The sequence below is a fragment of the Trichechus manatus genome, unplaced genomic scaffold, assembly GCF_000243295.1.
Source record: "Trichechus manatus latirostris isolate Lorelei unplaced genomic scaffold, TriManLat1.0 scaffold00093, whole genome shotgun sequence".
Lineage (NCBI taxonomy): Eukaryota > Metazoa > Chordata > Mammalia > Sirenia > Trichechidae > Trichechus > Trichechus manatus.
In genome coordinates, this window is record NW_004444029.1 from 7,004,199 (window position 1) to 7,024,078 (window position 19,880).

The 19,880-nt window shown below is 47.3% G+C and overlaps 1 protein-coding gene across 1 annotated transcript in view; it reads right to left on the minus strand.

The window, feature by feature from the left end:
- Positions 1 to 3,425, minus strand: part of AGK (acylglycerol kinase) — an 84,026-nt gene extending 80,601 nt beyond the window's left edge. The window contains exon 1 of the mRNA XM_023736873.1: positions 3,381 to 3,425. The gene's annotated coding sequence lies outside the window, so the exon portion shown is untranslated. The remainder of the gene's footprint in view (positions 1 to 3,380) is intronic.
- Positions 3,426 to 19,880: the final 16,455 nt, after the last annotated feature.

Here is a 19,880-nt window from a genome sequence, read left to right on the forward strand (position 1 = left end):
GCAGCAAAGGAGCGCCAAGGACCGCCATCAAACACCAGAAACCAGGAATCGACGCAGCAAAGGAGCGCCAAGGACGGCCATCAAACACCAGAAACCAGGAATGGACGCAGCAAAGGAGCGCCAAGGACCGCCATCAAACACCAGAAACCAGGAATCCATGCAGCAAAGGAGCGCCAAGGACTGCCATCAACACCAGAAACCAGGAATGGACGCAGCAGAGGAGCGCCAAGGACCGCCATCAAACACCAGAAACCAGGAATCGATGCAGCAAAGGAGCGCCAAGGACCGCCATCAAACAGCAGAAACCAGGAATCGACGCAGCTGTGACCCTGAAGTGGACTTTTAGTCTCCAGAGCTGTGAGAAAATAAATGTGCTCACTAAAGCCACCTGTGAGTGTATTTCTTATCACAGCAGCACTAGGTGACAAAGACAAGGGGTGAGCTACAGACTCTGTTAGAGTCCCAAGGACAGACCCAACCTCGAAGGGAGTGGGCGTGGTCAGGGAAGGCTCCCCAGTGGGAGGGGCATTTAAGCAGAATCTCAAAGAATGAGTAGGAGTTACCAAAGCAAAGAACGAACTAAAGAAGCTGATGCTTACAAAGACATAAAGGAGAGCAAGGTGTGTTCAAGGAAACACAGGTAAAGAACCAAGTGTGGGCAGAGAGAAGGGTAAACATCAGGGAGTGTTTAGAACAGGGGCTTTCAAACTTTAGTGCAGAACTTATTTAAAATGCGGATTCTTAGACACTATCTCCCTAGATTCTGATTTACTCTGGAATGGGGCTGTTACCTTCATTTTTAACAAGCACTCCCAGGATTCTAATGGAGAGTCCCACCACAGCACACTTTGGGAAACAGAGGTTTGGAGATAAAGGATGGTGGAGGACAGCATGCAGAAAACACCAAGAAAGACCTTGAATGCATGCTAGAGACTTTGGATGTCATGTTAAAGACGATGAAACAGCTCTGAAGGATTTAAGTAAGTGATACTTTGATGGTAGAATGCAAAAGACTGGTAGAAGCTGAGATTGAAACTAAAAAGGGCCATTAGGAAGTTATTACCATAATCTCTGGTCACCTACGGGAAGGAAGGGGTAATGGAGATAGAAAAGATGGATTTGGCAGATTTTTGGAAAATAGAATTTTGGCAGGACTTGGTGATCAATCGATTGTTGGAAGCGAGAGAGGAGAAACCAAGCCAGGTTTTGTGCTTGAGCAACTGAGTAGATAATGGCTGCAATCATTTACATTTGGAATGTAGGTCTGTGGAGAAAGGACATGTGTGAAGTTTCGGAGATAGTGAGTTTGAGATGCCTGCGGGGCATCCAAGCTGGAAATGTCCTATGGATGTCTGGTTGTGCAGTTGAAGTTAGGAGAAATTGGGCAGAAGGCAAAGATGTGGGACTCACTGGTGTAAAAAAGGTCAAGTCTGAGCGCAGATAAAATCACCCAAGGCAAGAGAAGAGAGTGAGAAGAATGCCAATATAAAGTCAGACCAACTAAAAGCGATAAAAGTCTGTTTAAAGGCCATTCGTGACCCAAAGGAGCTCCCTTTTGCCACAGATGAATGACTCGAGTATTATAAAAAACAAGGTGGAAATATGCAGGCCACCTAGTCCGGTGGAAAGACCACTGCTCCAGCGTCCTGGGACCTGGATTCTAGCCCTCACTTACAGGTAGGGCGAGCGGGGGTACCTCACTCAACCTCCACCTCTATTTCTTCACTAGTAATACAAGGGATGGCATGCCTTCATCTCACTTACTTTGGACATTTATCAGGAGGGACCAGTCCCTGGAGGACATCATGCTTGGTAAAGCAGAGGGTCAGCAAAAAAGAGGAAGGCCTGCAATGAGATTATTGACACAGTGGCTGCAACAATGGGCTCAAGCATAACGACGTTTATGAGGATGGCGCAGGACCGGGAAGCGTTTCTTCTGTTGTACATGATTGCTGAGTGGGAACCAACTCGATGGCACCTAACAACAGTGTGAAGGTACACCACCAGCTCTACAGCCTCATTTGGAGACAGGGTTGTGAATGTGCCTTGTAAATTTTTCTACTGATTTAGGAAATAATATTGGAGTTATTATTCCCTGTCTTTGAGCATAGAGAATGTGACCCAGCTGGAGCTGGGCTCACAACTGCTCACAAGGACTCACAAGGACACATCACCTGGGCCCTGAGGTATAAAGACAATAGGTAAGAGAAACTTGAAAAATACCTTTTAGGGAACCTTTCACATAAAGCCAATCAAACAGAGTACAAAACACTACATTTGTAGTCTTAACTTTTTTTATTAGCATTTAGTGAATAGAAAAATGGTTGGACCAATGAAGAGCCTCCGGACTGTCGTTCCTGAAACCTGTACCAATGATTGTTGAGAAAGATTCAAAATGTAGGATCATAGTTTCTAGCCAATCTGTGAAAAGGTGAAGCTTTCAATGGTTTTGCCCATTTGTAATGTTAATATATACTGATGACTCTGTAACATTCCTTGGCAGACCTGGCTGTGGCAGCGTGCTTGTCTGTTTTCCCATTCTTGCCTATTCTGTAATATTCTTTGGACTTGGGCAGACATGGCTCTAGCAGCATGCTTATCCGTTTTCCCACTTTCGTCTGTTCTGTGGTATTTCCTTGGACTCAGGCGGACATGGCTCTGGCAGCATGGTTGTATGTTTCCCACTTTTGCCCCTTTGAATATATGCCGAAGAAAACTTTCTTTTTGGTTTACTAAACTTTGTGATTTTTTTTCCCCTACAACACTACAAGCATATAAATTGTCATCACAATATGCAACATATTAGCTAACAACGCATATTCCTTCTATGGAACTTCTGAGTAACCACAGAATTCACTCCAAATCTCAACAAAAGTATAATTTTTTTTATGTTCGAATTAACATCTCTCCTGTGAAAAGCAATTTACTCTTTTTTCCAAAGAACTCCCCAGTTCTCCCGCACTCGGTCCTGCCGGCCTGGTAGGTGCGGGCGGTCCCACGAGCCTGGAGCCCTCCTGGGCTGCCTGTCCTCCCCGCCCCAGTACCGGAGCCAGTAAAGCGCCCGGAATGAATGGACCAGCCAATCCATCAACCAACCAGACGCTATTCTCCCCATTTTACAGACGAGCACGCTGAAGCACAGGGAGAAAGTGATTAACTGAGGGTCACACACGGAGCGACAGCTCTGGGACCCGGACTCAGGCCCCCGGCGCCCGCAGGGAGGGCCGAGGTCTCTGGGACCACACGAAGCAAGCGGTCCGCGCGGACCCTCCCCAGCCCCCGCGGCCCCGACTCCGGGGACCCTCGGCCCCACGCCGGCCCTCTTCCCCGGCGGGTGCGAGCGCCTCGCCGCGAAGCTGCCCCGGCACCGCCACACTCACCACGGCCAGTCCCGTTCGCGCCCTGCCTTCCTGTGTCCGTGCTCAAGGATCCCTGCTTGTTCACGGGAAACCGCGGCCGCCGCCCTTGGTTCCGCCGCCCTCGGGTTCCGGCCGCCCCCGGGTCCCGCTCCCTCAGTTTCCGCCGGCCTCGTGCTCCGCCGCCTTCGGGTTCCCGCCGCCTTCGGGTTCCCGCCGCCTTCGGGTTCCCGCCGCCTTCGGGTTCCCGGCGCCTTCGGGTTCCCGCCGCCCTCGGGTTCCGCCGCCAAGATGAGGCAGGGTAGGTGGGCTGGACGGGGGCCCCGAGGCATTCTGTGAGTCAAGGACTGAAGCAGAGTCCCCTCTCACCATCAGGGAGAGTCCCTGGGAGCTTCCTCTGCTGGGTCATACGGGCACGTCCGATCCCAGAGAAGAAGATGCCAGCTGACACATGCCCCTTCCAGGCCCGGAGCAGGCCCTCACTCTTCGTTCCCGAGGACTGACGGCCCAGAGAGGGGCCTGATCTATTCGTGCAAGACACAAGGCCAAGGAGATGTGCAGACGGGCGCGCTGTCCCTTTCCCGTGACCTGTTCAGTGTTGCTGGTAGCTGAGTGAGGTTCCCAAGGAGCAGAAGATGAATTCACGGCAGGCGTTTGGAACAGGCCTGGGTCTCCAGCTCTCGCCGGGGATCCTTGGAGAACAGAATTCTGCACTGCCAAGGACAGCAACTCCTGTCTCTTTCGCAGCTCACGCACTGCCACACGTGATACCCGTTGCCGTCGAGTCGATTCCAACTCATAGCGACCCTATAGGACAGAGTAGAACTGCCCCATAGGGTTTCCAAGGAGCGGCTGGTGGATTCGAACTGCTAACCTTTTGGTTAGCAGTCATAGCTCTTAACCACTGCGCCACCAGGGCTCCATCTTACGTGATACTGGCTATTTATTGAGATAAGTCACAGACTGAAACTCTGACCTTCAGTTGCCTATCAAGAACGTCACTTCCCCTTGAGGGCGTTGGAGACACACACTGACCGACATCCAATAGCCCCAGTGCTGAAAGAGTCTTTCTACGTCTAATATCTGTAGAGTTTTCCCAATATGATGACAGAACAACTGAAACCCAGTAGCTTCCCATTAGTACGAGATCAATTCTAAGGTGATATTCTCATGTATTCCCAGCCAGGTCCCTACCATGAGGGCTGTGAGAGAACATGAGTCTAAACCAGGGAGAAAGAATCAAGGTCTGAGGTGGTCCCTGGTCTTCATTTTTCACTCACGGACAAGATAAACATATACTTCTATGTAGATAGTGCTCTCATGCATATGTGTGTTCTTGTAACCTCCCTCCCCATCGCATGCATCAACCACATGAAGCTATAGCAGCATAGATAGCATGACAAACTTTTGTCTATCGACCACCTGGAAAGAGGGCACAGGGTGGCTCTCGCCTCTCAGTCACTTCTCCCTGCCTTTGCCACTTGCCTGAGACCCCTGCAGCTGCTCAGCTTAGCTAAGCAGGGCAAAGAATTCATTGCAGGGGTGGGATGTGGAGTGGCTGGCAATGGGGCATTGGTGAGCTGTCTATAAGTGCAGGACAAAAGGGTAGGAAGAAGGGAAGACTAAGGGAATCAATAAACCAAAGGTCAAACGTGGCCCCTTCCATCACTGATTCTTAGCTCCCTTGGTAATTACTACGTTGGACTATCTAAGTACTGTGTGCCCTTTACTTCCTTATCCAGCGTCCAGAAACCTGATTCTGTTCAGGGATTCCCCACTCACCTCCCAGCCCCGTCTGCCTGTGACTCCCATGGCAGATGGCTAGATAACTCTGTCCCCAGTGCCTGGGGCTGCTATACATCAGTTTACATTAATTATAGTAATTTCTTCTCCATTGCCAGGGATTGGATTAGGAATGGATTGTGTAGCTCAATGTAGACCAAGGAGTCTTAAGGAAAAGTCTACTGAGACATGTCTAAGAAAGGTTTCCTTCTCCTTGAAAAGGGGAGTCTGAGAACGAGATGGTGATGAACCTTGAAAATATCATGCTGAGAGAAAGAAGCAAGTCACAAAAGACCACATAATGTATGATTCCATGTATATGAAATGTCCAGAATAGGCAAATCCATGGGCAGCGAGTAGATCAGAGGTCTCCTAGGGCTGGGATGGGCGAGAAGCTGGGGAGAAAAGGGAAATGATGCAAACGATTTTTTTATGTTTACAGATACTTCTTTAGACTTTGTTTCTCCTAACCAAATTTATGAAACAGCGTTCCTTGGTATTTGTGCTTAAAATCCTTTCCTTATTGTGACCTTTAATATCCACTCATCTGCTCCTCCCAGACTGGAAACATGTAAATGAGCCCTTTCAAGAAAGCAAGGGGTTCCTGGGAGAGAGATTATCTTCCTCGCTGTAGCAGGGATTTTACAAGAACTTTTCATATTAGTTTCCCAGGGCTGCTATAACAAAGCACCACAAACCGGGTGGCTTAGAAGAACAAAAATGTGTTTGCTCACAGTTCTGGAGGCTGGAAGTCTGAAATCAAGGTGTTAGCTGTGTCAGTTCTTTCTGAGGGCTCTCTCCCAGACTATTTGAAATTTTCCAGCTAGAGTCTTGTTTATTCCAATCAGAAATACTTCTGAAAGATTAAGAAGTGATAGAGTGACTATTGATTTGATCAGATTGTTTTCCTAACATCAAACTGACAAGCACTGAGGGACTTGGAATAGGTGTGAGAGGTAACATTGAAGCCTAGGGCACGCTGGCATGGCCAGGTTAGGAGGAGCAGGCAGTACCCAAGAAGAGGAGAGAGATGTCAGAGAAAGGAAGGGAGAGGATAGCATTTCACTGAAAGCCTTGGAGATAATCAATGTACCCTTGAAATCCGGCTCTCTACGATAATTCTTTCTTGAACAAGGAAAGTGACAAGCAAGTATTTTAAAATAAATTTATGTCCTGAACTTCTTTTGGCAGATAATCCCCAAGGACTATTTTGAAAGATTGAGTCTTCATTCAATTCACAACTCTCTATAGTCCAGAGCTGTCCAGTTAGACTCCCTAGCATATTAATCCAGACCGGGGTTGCTTGTGGTGTGTTTTATAGAGCACTATTTCAGAGGAAAGTTAATAGATATCACTAAAAATAACAACAACCAAATAAGAATTCCAGGAGCTTGAGAGCCACTAGGTTAAAGATGTATCTTTACATTAGAATTTGATAGATCCTTTGACATACAAATGAGCATAGTGAATTTCAAAGAGGGTGATACAGCATACAGTGTTTATGTGATATTTGAGCTGGGAATAAAACTTAGACTTCTTGACTTTGAGTCTGGTGGATTCAAGCGGTATGGTAGAGATAGTACTAGATTTAGAGACAGGAAACCCAAGTTCAACTTCTAGCTCTTCTGTTTAGCTGTTACATCACTAGGGGTGGTTACTGAAGATCTCAGAGTCTTTGTTTCTTCATCAATATAAAGATACTTCTCTAACCTACCTCATAGGAATAGTCATGGAGATGAAATGAATTAGCGAATGTAGAAGCACCTAGACAGTATCTGATGTCCAATAAATGCTACTTCCCCTTTTAATTCCAAACCACGTGCTTTTAACAAAAACACAGATTTTAAAAATTCATTATGAATTGTATTCATTAGATTTAAAATAATACATATTTAGAAGAACCTACAATTTTATAACAGGTAGTGGGGATACGAGTTAACATTAAACCAAAAAAAAAAAAAAAAAAACCCAAAAAACAAAAAAAAAAAAAACCCGTTGCCGTCAAGTCAATTCCGACTCATAACAACCCAGCGGGAGGACAGATTAGAACTGCCCGATAGAGTTTCCAAGGAGCGTCTGGTGGATTCGAACTGCCAACCTTTTGGTTAGCGGCTGTAGCACTTAATTACTACGCCACCAGGGTTTCCGAGTTAACATTATATATAAGATATTTAACGTGTATAACATAATAAACCATAGTATGAAAATCCCAAGGGATCACCGTGAGAGACGCAGTGATCCAAGTTATCAGGGGTAGAGTTTGCGGGTGTAGAGTAATACTGACTGACCTTTGGTAAGAGTATGAACGCAATTGTAGCAAAACAAAGCCAACAGCAAAAAAGGCAAAAACCAGTTGCTGTCAAGTCGACCCCAACTCATGGCGACCCCGTGTAAGTCAGAGTGGAACGGCTGGCACCACCCAGGAACAACAAAAGAAAGGTAGCTGTTGCCGTTGAGTGGATTTCGACTCATAGCTACCTTACAGGACAGAGCAGAACTGCCCCAGGTTTCCAAGGCTGTAATCTTTACGGGAGCAGACGGCCACAGGAGCGGCTGGCAGGTGAGTGCTTCACCATTGCACCACCAGGGGTCCTTCTAAAGAAAGGTACTTTCCTATAAATGAAAAAAAAAAGTGCAATGAAGCAAAGTGGTAAAAGGAAGAGGACGCTCCACCAATCAGGGTCCATGCCTCATTTATGGGACTTCTGACGTGGGTCCCCGGCTGGTACAAATGGTCTGCGCTGGACTACTCACCTAAAGTCGCCAGTTCCAACCCACCCAGTGGCGCCACAGATCTGCTTCCGTAAAGATTACAGCCAAGAAACCCTTACAGAGCAGTTCTGCTCTGTAACACATGGGGGCGCCATGAGTCGGAACTGACTCAGCAGCAATTACTTTGGTTTTGGTTTTCGACGTTTAGCATTTAATGGAACGTTGCTTGTTTTCACTGTGAAGTGGGGCGATGCTTCACCTGCTAGAGGCAGGGCTGGATCCAATTCTTCTTCTACTTCTTGGTTCTGCATTTCCTTTGCACAACTTTCTTTTAAAAATAACATTGTTGTACTGTGGTAAGTATACACACAACAAAACATTTGCCATTTCAACGTTTTTTACATGCACAATTCAGTGATGTTAACACGTTCATCAAGTTGGACATCCATCACCCTTATCCATTTCCCAGTTTTCCCATCACCCTTCACAGAAGCTCAGTGCCCCCTGAGCAATGACTCCCTTGCCCTTCCTCGCATCCCGGGTCACCACTTCTAAACTTTAGTCTCTGTGCGTTCTATACAGTCTTTGCCTTTGATCTCGGCCCCCTTCGCTCAGTGTCCAAAATTGCAAAACAACAGGTACAGATGCAAAATCCTGGTGCTAACCGTGTGTTGGTAATTGCTGAGATTAAGTTCTGTGACCGAAACTTGGACGTTAATCCTAATACTCTCGGTCTATTCATTACATCCCCTTAGTCTGGGGCACCTGGAGACAGAGGCTCTAATCCCTGAAATGCGTACTGGCAGGGTGCGCTTCCCACGAGCCACCACGAGGGGGCGCTGGAGCCCGATTTAGGCGGGGACCCGCGACATCGCACAGGGGCGGTCCCCAGCCAGCCATTGGCCAGCGCGGCTGCGCCTCTGTTGTCAGGGCCGTGGGATGGCTTAGCCCGAGTCTGATGCAAGCAGTCCCTCCGCAGTGCTCTGCAGTGTGTAGAGAGGTCTTGGTGGGCACTGGTAATCCCAAGCCCCATCACAGGGTCCAGCCGCCTGCCGGGGTCCCCAGGCGAGTTTCAGCCTGCGTTTCTCCAGCCCTTCACTCAAGCGCCTATGCCTCCTTTTGTGTCAGGCGCAGCGCTGGGGGTGCTGGGGTTTGAGAGATCAGGGACTGGAGTGTTTTTTCTTAACCTGACATCTGTGCTAAACCCAGGTACCCGGAACTGAGGTGACTGCTCAGGCCTGCACTTAGGGGGCCAGGAGGCTGGCAGCTGGGCTGTGTTTCAAGGAGGGAGCAGAGGGAAATCTGGGGTTCTTGTAAGGCACAACGGTTAAGCGCTGGCTGCTAACCGAAAGGTTGATGGTTGAAACCCACTGAGCAGCTCACCAGGAGAAGGGCCTGACAATCTGCTTCCGTAGGGATTAACTCCAAATCCATTGCTGTTGAGTGGATTCTGACTTATAGCGACCCTGGAGAAGAGAGAAGAACTGTCCCATAAGGTTTCCAAGGCTATAATCCTTATGGAAGCTGACTGCCACATCTTTCTCCCGAGCAGAGGCTGGTGGGTTCAACTCACTGACCTTTGGGTCAGCAGCTGAGTGCTTAACCACTGTGCCACTGGGGCTCCTTTCCGTAAAGACTGCAGCCTGGAAACCCTCTGGGGTAGTTCTCCTGTGTCACATGAGATCGCCAGGAGTTGGAATTGACTCCATGGCACCCAACAACAAGAACATCTTTACAAGCAGACCATAACCCTCCCCTCCTTCACCCCACACCATCTACACAAAGCCACTGACAGTAGGTGTTATGGATTGAACTGTCCCCCCAAAAAGAAACGTGGAGGTTCTAACCCCTTTACCTGCAAATATGACCCTTTTGTTATGTTAATAGTGTCATACCACAGTAGGGTGGGTCCTATGGCTAAACTGTTCTGGGTGGTGTCTTATAAAAAGAACAGAAGAGGCACAGAGGCACACCCGCATGAGGGGAAGACAGACCATGTGAGGACCTATCGGATAGAAGGGACTGGGACCTGGGACCGTCCCTAGTTTACAGTCAAAGAAACAAAGCAGTTCTCCAATTCACACAGACACTAATAGCCAGGCCAGGACTTGAACCCAGGCTTCTGATCCCTGGCACAAAGCTTTTTATCTCTCTATTCTCAACACTGGTGAGTGGGGGAATTGGTACCAGTCCTCTACACTCACTGTCCATGGATTTTTTTTTTTTTTAATACAACCATTTCATGTATAAAACAGCATCTATAATGTTCCTTCTCAAACTAGCTTCTTCTCCTGACTCTGGTGTTCTGCAGGGTCCTTGGAAGCTTTGCTTCCTCTCCACTTTCAGGAGAGTCCATTAAGAAAAGCTTCATTGGAGTACTTGGGAAATCTCTCCTAGAATGATTTCTGGAGTTACTGAGGGTGGCTATCTCAGTAACTTTTTTACTAAGACTGCCATAACAAACTTGGAACCGTGGCTGTGCAGTGGTTAAGAGCTCGGCTGCTAACCAAAAGGTCGGCAATTCGAATCCACCAGCAGCTTCTTGGAAACCCTGTGGGGCAGTTCTACTCTGTCCTATAGGGTCACTGTGAGTGGGCATTGACTGGATGGCAGCCAATGGCATGGCCATAACAAAACACCTCGATGGGGGAGACTTTCAAGAACAGTTCTGGAGGCTGGACGTGCCAATTCAGGATGTCAGGGGAGCTCTGCTCTCTCTCTGTCACCTCTAGGGGAAAAGCCTGTCTTGTCTCTTTCGGCTTGGCTTCTATAACCCCAGGCGTTTCTTGGCGTACCTTGGCTTGTAGAGGGTTCTCAACACGCTCCTCCTGTGTGTGACTCTGTGTCTGCCCTTGTCTCTTATAAACCACCACTCAGAAGAGATTAGGATTAGGACTCACCCTACTCTGGTATGACCTCATTAATTTAACTGACAGCATCTGCAAAGAAAAGTCCTATTTCCCCAAACAGGGTGACATTCACAGGCACAAGGGTTAGGACTTAACATATCTTTTGGGAGGACGCAATTCAGCCTATAACACCCACCAAGAAAATAAGACACAATCAGCACTACCCCGTGTTTAACGTTTTAAGTGAAAAAGTCACTAGGTCTGGGGAAGGAATTTTACAAGGTCAGAGCCAGGCCAGGCAGGGCCTTTGAGATCATGGTGAGGAGTTTGGCTGAGGAATGACATGAAAAGATCTGTGGAACACCCAGATTACTCAGGTTGCTGCCTGGAGACTTTGTAAGATGCGCTGTGTGCGGTGGGGTGGTGCAGGATGAACGCAGACAGACCAGGAGTCCACAGAACACAGAGCGAGAAACTGTGGCTTGAACGGCAGAGACAGGAGCAGAGATAAACAGACAATTTCAGGAGATATTTAGAAAGATATGCAAAAAAAAGTAAAAGACTGGGTCCTTGCCCTCAAAACACTGACATTTTCTGAACATGGAAGGATAAGTGGAAGGTAGGAGTGGTGGTAGGTAAGGGAAGGAAGAAATAGGAAGAGGAGGGAATAGAACCTAGCTTAATAAACCCCAGAAAGTACTAGAAAGAGAATTCTGAGAGGAAATGTTCTAGAAACTGTCAAGAGGCGAAAGTCAGGCCTGCCTGTCTAAGCTGTGGTTTGATGATCTTACACCATCCCCTCCCCTCTGTAATGTGGGAGCCCCAACACAGTTTGGTTCACCACTGGAAATGATCAGATTTTGCATTTATCGTTTTGGCTTCCAGCCCATCTTCCTGCACTTTTGGATCTGATTTTTTGCTCCTCGACAGATTGCACTGTTGGTTGCCTTTTAATTATCGAACGGCTGTTCTTTATCCGCAGTCTCTGACTAGTAACCTCATTACAATGATTGCCCAAGACTCGGAACTGAACGGTGCACAATAAAAATACACAATAATGAAAATGCTTAAATAAAAATCTCTCAACAAGTCACAGAGTGTGCCCAAGTGGCGTGTATAAGTCACTGACTGGATGAATGATTTCATTTGGGAGTTGTATCAGTTAACAAACACATCACATTTCCACCCATCACAGGGCTCCTGAGTGAAATAGTCTCACACAGAGATTGTTAATCTATAGATAATATCCTAATATCCTAGCCTGTTGCAATTTATGACTACTGTTTTTCAACATATTTGCTAGTGGTTTTCGTCTTTGTTGCATACTTCTTTCCACTGTCTCATATGTTTATAACTCTCTCTCTCTCTCTCTCTGTTTTATGCTACAAGCTCACTAAAATAGGCACCCTGTGGTCCAGCCTAGAACTTGCTTCTCTTTGCTATACTAGTTTAAAGAAGAATAAGAAAAGGGAAAGAGCTCATGAAACACTAAAGAAAGGTACTGGTTTTGTGACCTGGGAATGTAGAGTAATTTAATGACGAGAGATCTGGAGAGCTGTGTTCCAAATTCTATTCTCCCTTTTCCACAGTAGCAAAAAGGAAAAACAAGACAAGAGATTTGATCAGACACTTCACAAAAGAGGAGATCCTAATGGCCAATGATCATAAAAAGGTGGTCGACCTCCTTAGTAATCAGAGAACTGTGAATGGAAATAAAAGTGGAGTACCATAACAGAATGTCTACAACTCTAAGACTGATGTTACCAAGTGTTGATGTGGAGCAACGGGAACGCTCAGACATTCCTGGTGGGAGTGCACCTGGAAAACACATTCCAACCACACTGGAAAACCACTTGACCATATCTACTAAAGACAGACGTGTTGTTGTTGTGATTGGGTGCCACTGAGTCAACTCAGACTCATGGCAACCCTATGTGACAGAGTAGAACTGCCCCATAGGGTTTCCTAGGCTGTAATCTTTAAGGAATGGATTGCCAGAAGAATGAATAAATCTGTCATAGAAGAAGTACAACCAGAATGCTCCTTAGAAGCAAGGATGGCAAAACTAAGTCTCACATACTTTGGACATGTTATCAGGAGGGATCAGTCCCTGGAGAAGGACATCATGCTTGGTAAAGCAGAGGGTCAGTGAAAAAGAGGAAGACCCTCAGTGAGATGGATTGATACAGTGGCTGCAACAATGGGCTCAAGCATAACAACAACTGTGAGGATGGTGTAGGACCAGACAGTGTTTCATTCTGTTGTACACGGGGTCACTATGGGTCAGAACTGACTCCATGGCACCTAACAACAACAATCTTTAAGGAAGAAGATCTCCAAGTCTTTCTCCCATGGAGCCGCTAGATGGATTCAAACCACTAACCTTTCAAGGAGCAGCCGAGTGCCTAACCGTTGCGTCACCAGTGCTGCTTTTAATGATGGACAGATACCTACCCAATGATCCTCCTTCTAAGAAATGCATGCCCACGTGCACCAAAGGAAGGCATATGCAAGAATGCTCAGAGCAGTATCGTCTTCATTAGCCAAATGTGGAACCAACCCAGGTGGACATCCGATGGTAGAATAGATTGTGATGTAATGTCCAAAAGTATCATGGCGTCAGAAGTCAAGGTAGGACAACACCTGCCCAAAGGCAAGACAAGAAGGCAGGAGGGGACAGGAAAACTGGACGGATGGACACAGGGAACCCAGGGTGGAAAGGGGAAGAGTGCTGACACATTGCTGGGATCCCAATCAATGTCACAAAACCATTTGTGTATAAATTTTTGAGTGGGAAACTCATTTGCACTGTAAACTTTCACCTAAAGCACAATTTTAAAAAAAAAGTCAAGGTAGTGGCTACATTTGGGGGAAAAGGAGGAGGAGGAGGAGGAGGAGGAGGAGGCGGGGACGGAGAGGGAAGATAAAGGGTGATGACTGGGAGGAGAATAGGGCTCCTGCATCGCCTTCAATTTCTTGACCTGAGTGTGTTCCCTTTATGAGACTTTATTGAGCTGTACACTTAAGATTTGTACACATTTCTATATCTCAGTTCTGCTTCAATAAAAATGCTTTTAAAAAATGCCATGGTCCTGGCACTGTCCCTTACTAAAAATTTTATCCTTCAGTCTCAGCCCAATATGGTAAGCTCCTTGAGGGCAAGGATCTTGCCCTACCTATCTTTGTATCCCCAGAGTGAGTGCTTAGTAAATGCCAAAAAGATTCAGTCCTTACAGCCGCCTATAAGATAGTCAGGTCTGCCACGTACAGCTGCTCAGGATGTGCACTGCACAAGCAGGGGTACCATTCGCAGTTTGGGGCCCTACATAGATGGTCCAGGTATTATTACTTCCTTGCTCAGTGTCATAGATGAGGAAACTGATGCTGAGAGCCCAAGGTCACAGTTGATGATGGAGCCACTCCTGGAACCCCAGTTTCTAGAAAGTGACTTAACACAATGGGCTCTGGAATCAGGAAGACTTGTACTCCTGTCTTGGCTTTGCTACCTACCACCTGTTTGAACCGGGGCAAGGCTTTGCTCTTATTTGTGTCACAGAGACGTGGTGTCCCTGAATCTTTTAATTTTAAGTCATAATATTCTGGAGGCTTTAGGCTTTACCACGCTCCATCAATGGCACTAACAGTTATGCTCCCGGCTACTAACCAAAAGGTGGGCAGTTTAACTCTGCCCAGAGGCACCTCGGAAGAAAGCCCTGGCGACCTGCTTCTGAAAGGTCACAGCCGTCGAAAACCCTATGGAACACAGTTCTACTCTGCATGTATGGGGTGGCCATGAGTCAGAACAGACTCAATGGCAACTGATTGGCTTGTCTGTTTGTTTTTTCGACTTTAGCAATCTTAAAGAAAAACTGTGCTGTCGAGTCCACTCTGCCTCATGGCAACCCCACGCATATCAGAGTAGAACTGCGCTCCATAAGGTTTTCAATGGCTAATGTTTCAGAAGTAGATCTCCAGGCCTTTCTTCCCAGGCACTTCTGGATGGGCTTCAAACCACCAACCTTTCAGTTGGCAGCCAAGCGCTTGACTATTTGCGCCATAACTTTACCAGACATCAAATCTGCTAACACTTCTCTCATATGGGAAACTAGTAGATTGGTTCTAGTTTACTGCTGTTGTTGGCAAGGTGCCGTCACATCGGTTCCGACTCATAGCGACCCTGTGTACAACTGAACAAAACACTGCCCGGTCCTGCGCCATCCTCACAATCGTTATGCTAGAGCCCATCGTTGCGGCCAATGTGTCAATCCATCTTGTTGAGGGTCTTCCTCTTTTTCGCTGACCCCCTACTTGACCAAGGTTTACTAGAAAAATACAAACTTGCCCTTTCTGCAGTTCTTTCTCCTCAGTCAAAGTGCGTGCTCACAGTGGTCTGTCCCATCAGAACCCCTGCTCCAACTCATCACAAACAGCGCCCGTGTCTCTCTACTACACGCTTTCTAAGCAAAGATTGCACCCTCGGGATGAGATATAAATCTGCTCCCGACGCATCTGCTTTAAGAGCTTGGAGTTTAAACATCTCAGCCATTCCCGTCCATTTAATTGGAATGTAACAAGATTGTTAAACAGATAGGGTAATTTCTCCACACACACAGAGATAATCAGATAGAAGCAGGTGTGACTTGAATCATCAAAACCAGGAGGGAGGAAATTTATGCAGCTCAAGGATTTAATCAGAGGCCCAGTCTTCATCTTGCTATCCCTTTTCTTCTTAGAGTCTGCCTTTGGCTTGTCTCTATTCAATTTTGTCTTGGCTTTGCCTGTCGGTCCATCCTGTTGGGAACATTCAGAGTCTTTGTCTTGTCTTCTATCATATTAACTGTTCCCCCAGCTTTGATGTATCCTCCGAGCTGATTCACGTCTCTGCAAAGAGGTTCTTCAATGCTGCATGCTGGTGATGAAAACGTAGACCCAGTCGGAGCCGTAACTTTGCTGCAGTGCAATTAGGCTGATGCCGCAAGCAATGCATGCCTCGCCCAGCTCACAAACCGACCCTCAACATGCACCTCTAATCACACACAAAAAAGAGGCCTACAATAACATAGTTTATAAAGAAACTGTTCTCCATCCCACTTTGGTGAGTGACATCTGGGGTCTTCAAAGCTGGCAAGTGGCCATCTAAGATACATCTATTGTTCTCATCCCACTCGGAGCAAAGGAGAATGAAGAACACCAAAGACACAAGGAAAGTAGTAGCCCAAGAGACAGAAAGGGCCACATAAGCTAGAGACTTCATCAGCCTGAGACCAGAAGAACTAGACGGTGCCTGGCTACCACCAATGACCGCCCTGACAGGGAACACAACAGAGCGTGCCGGACAGAGCAGGAGAAAAATGTAGAACAGAACTCAAATTCGTATAACAAGACCAGACTTACTGGTCTGACAGACTGGAGGAATCCCCAAAACTATGGTTCCCGGAGACACTGTTAACTCAGAACTGAAACCATTCCCGAAGACCATTCTTCAGGCAAAAGTTAGACAGGACTATAAAACAAAAAATAATACACACGAGGAGTGTGCTTCTTAGTTCAATCAGACACGAGACCAGATGGGCAGCAGCTGCCCAAAAGCAGGCTGAGGAGTCAGGAGGGGACAGGAACTAGATGAATGGACACAGGGAACCCAGGGTGGAAAGGAGGAGTGTGCTGTCACATTATAGGGATTGCAACTAATGTCGCAAAACAATATGTGTACAAATTTTTGAATAAGAAATTAACTTGAGTTGTAAACTTTCACCTAAAGCACAATAAAAAAAAAAAAAGAGGTGTACAGGTTGTTAATGACACGGAGCGGGTGTGAGTTGGGGTAGCACTGAGGGGCGGGCAGTAGGCAGGTAGCAGTGTGAGACTTGAAAGGACCACAGGACACTTAGAAGCACCATGAACAATGACAACAGCCTTCGGCTGCCTTTTTGAGCTGCCGGGGTCTATCAGCATGGGGAGTGTCTGGGTGGCACAAACAGTTAAGTGCTCGACTACTAACCGAAGAGTTGGTGGTTGGAACCCACCCAGAGGTGCCTCAGAAGAAAGGCCTGGAGATCTGCTTCTGAAAGGTCACAGCCTTGAAAACCCTATGGATCAACTTTGACACACATGGGGTCGCCAGGAGTTAGCATTGGCCATGTGGCAGTCATGTGTCTTTCATCTTGCAGGCCTTGTGGGAAAGAACTGTGGCTATGAGCAGGGGCCTGGGGCCACATGGCTTGGGCTTGCATCCTGACTCTAGCACTTACTTGTGTGCTTGGTGATCCCCATCTGAACATGCAGGGAGTGCTGTCACCACTCAGGGGATTGTGGTATTAGCTGGGGAACTTCAGCTGCTATAACAGATACATCCGCACAGCTGAGTGGCTTCATGTGATAAAGGCTGACCAGGGACAGAGGCCATGTGAGGGCAGAACTGAGGAGCACCTACTGGGTTTGGCAGCCAGGGTTGGCAGAGTGGGTTTGATGGCACGGTGAGGGGTGAAAGGCTGAACATGGCAGGCTGGAGAGTGAATGGGAGGGAACAACACGGCAAACAGCTTTGAAGAGCTTGGCTTTGAAGGGGAGGAGAGAGATAACCTACAACTTGAGATTGAAGAAAATGTTATTTTTCTTTCATCTTAAAACCCCGGGAGACGTTGGAAAATCTTTTTTGGTATTAGGGAAGGAGGTGGAGGCATGACTGTAAATGCTGGGGAGAGGTGATGGCTGATGGATCGGGGCTCCAGTCAGGGAAGATGGAGAGGGATCAGGTCAAGAGCTCGGGGAGTGGGGGGAGGCGGCTGACCTGGAGGATGAAAAACATCACCTTTTCTCAGCTTTGAGGATAAGAGGTGAGGACACTTGCAGGTCCAGGTCCTTCTCTGGGTGGCGCAAATGGTTAAGTGCTCAACTACTAGCCTAAAGGTTTGGCAGTTTGAACACACCGAGAGGCACCTCAGAAGATGTGCCTGGCAATCTGCTTCTGAAAGGTCACAGCCTTGAAAACCCAATGGAGCAGTTCTCCTCTGCAGGCGTGGGGTCACCACAAGTTGAAATTGACTTGACGGCCACTAACAGCAACAACAGGAGTGGAAAGTGGGGGAGTTCATGTCTGGAGCCTCATTTTCCTCTGCCCAGTAGGGGGTGAGGTTATTTTGGGGGGCAGGGGATAACCTGCCTACAGACTTTACCTAATGCTATTGGCTCTCTAGGTGAAGAGTATGAATAATTTCATTTATATCAATAGCAAAAATACGAGTGATGTGGATAAGGAGAGAGAACAAGACTCAGAATGTGGGTCCTCTGGATTCTAGAAGGTTCTGACTGGTAGTAGGCTCTCTGCTCACCACAGGGTTTCCAGTGGAGCCAGAGCTGAGGAGGCAGCCTGGAAGAGCAGCAGCTGACCGTGCACCATGGAAGCCACCCATCTCCAAGAGGAGCTCCGCATAGATGGATGTTCATCTCAGCATAGGTAGGTGTGAATGTGGACCTTCTAAATGCGAATTCTGACCTTGCAGCCCCGTAAACAAACCTTGGGGACCCTCCCCCTGCCTCACAAACAGTAGGACACAGGTGCTCTAGCAATAGCAAACATCGATAGATAGGTGGCTGGGTGGATGGATGGGTGGATGGGTGGATGGGTGGATGCGTGGATGGGTGGATGGGAGGGTGGTTGGATGGATGGATGGATGGATGGATGGATGGATGGATGGATGGATGGATGGATGGATGGATGCTGTTGAGTCGACTTCAACTCATGGCGACCTCATGTACAACAGAACGAATTGTTGCCCAGTCCTGTGTCATCCTCACAATTGCCAGCATTTTCAAGTCCACTGTTGCAGCTATTGTGCCAATCCATCTCACTGAAGGTCTCCCTCGCCCTCCCTGGCCCTCTACTTCACCAAACATGATGTCCTCCTCCAGCAGTTGAGTACTTCCGATGAGCGAGTCACACAATGTTCTGTTGTGATTCATAAGGTTTTCATTGGCTAATTTTCAGAGGTAGATCAACAGGTCTTTCTTCTCAGTCTGTTTTAGTCAGGAAGCTCTGCTGAAACCTGTCCACTATGAGTGACCCTGCTAGTATTTGAAATACCGGTGGCATAGCTTCCAGCATCATAGCCACATGTAAGCCACCACAGTACAACAGACTGACAGACAGGACGTAGAGCAAACAGTAGCAGCTATCTTTTCAATCTTTCTCTTGCCTTTATTTTCAGCATGGGTCAAAGGCATATACTCTTATCTCATTGAGATCAAGACGGTTATTTACTTATTTTCAAGGCTGACTTTTCTCAATGTCATAAAATTTCCAGTGGAGCTTATTCATTCCTTTTCCCCAAAGCCTGAGGTCTTTTCATAGCTACCCTGTTCTTGGCCAGAACCCGGGGAGGGGAGGCTTGGTCATACCTAGTGGTAAGCCACCTGCTCTGGGTGGAGGGTGGATCTATTCTAGTCATAGGCTTTGTGATTTGGACAAAAGGGCTGAGTATGTGCCTGTCAAATTGTCAAGCAATACTAAATTTGGTGGGCCAGCTGAATTCTAGCAGAAAATCATGCAAAATAAGGTTTAGCAATTGGGGAAAAATCGGCCCACAGGAAAAAAATATTGAATGAAATTCAGTAGGGCCGTGTGGTCATCGGAACCCCGGTGGCACAGTGGCTAACCAGAAGGTCAGCAGTCTGAATCCACCAGCTGCTCCTTGGAAGCCCTATGGGGCAGTTCTACTCTGCCCTATAGGGTTGCTCTGAGTTGGAATTGACTCAACGGCAATGGGTTTGGTTTATGTGGTCATCACATTCTAACTCTAGGGCTGCAAATAGCTGTGCGACCTTGGAATCCAGGGGCCACTTTTCAGCCAGAAAAGAGAGGGTTGCGCCCAGGGCTTTGAACTGGTTCATTCTGGTTTGAACCTCTGCTGAGAATTTGCGTTTCTAACAAGTTTCCAGGCAATGATAATACTGCTGGTTAGGGACCAATTCTGAGAACCACTAGAAGAGCAGAGGTTCTCAAAATTCATCATACGTAAGGATCACCTGGGGATCTTGTTAAAATGTAGATTCTGATTCAGTATATCTGGGGTGGACATGCAAATTCTCAGCAGAGGTGCAAAACTTAATGAACCAGTTTCAAGCCCTGGTTGCACCAGACCCAAGAGTTTTGGGCCCAAAGGGGTCTTTGAGAAGAAGCCAA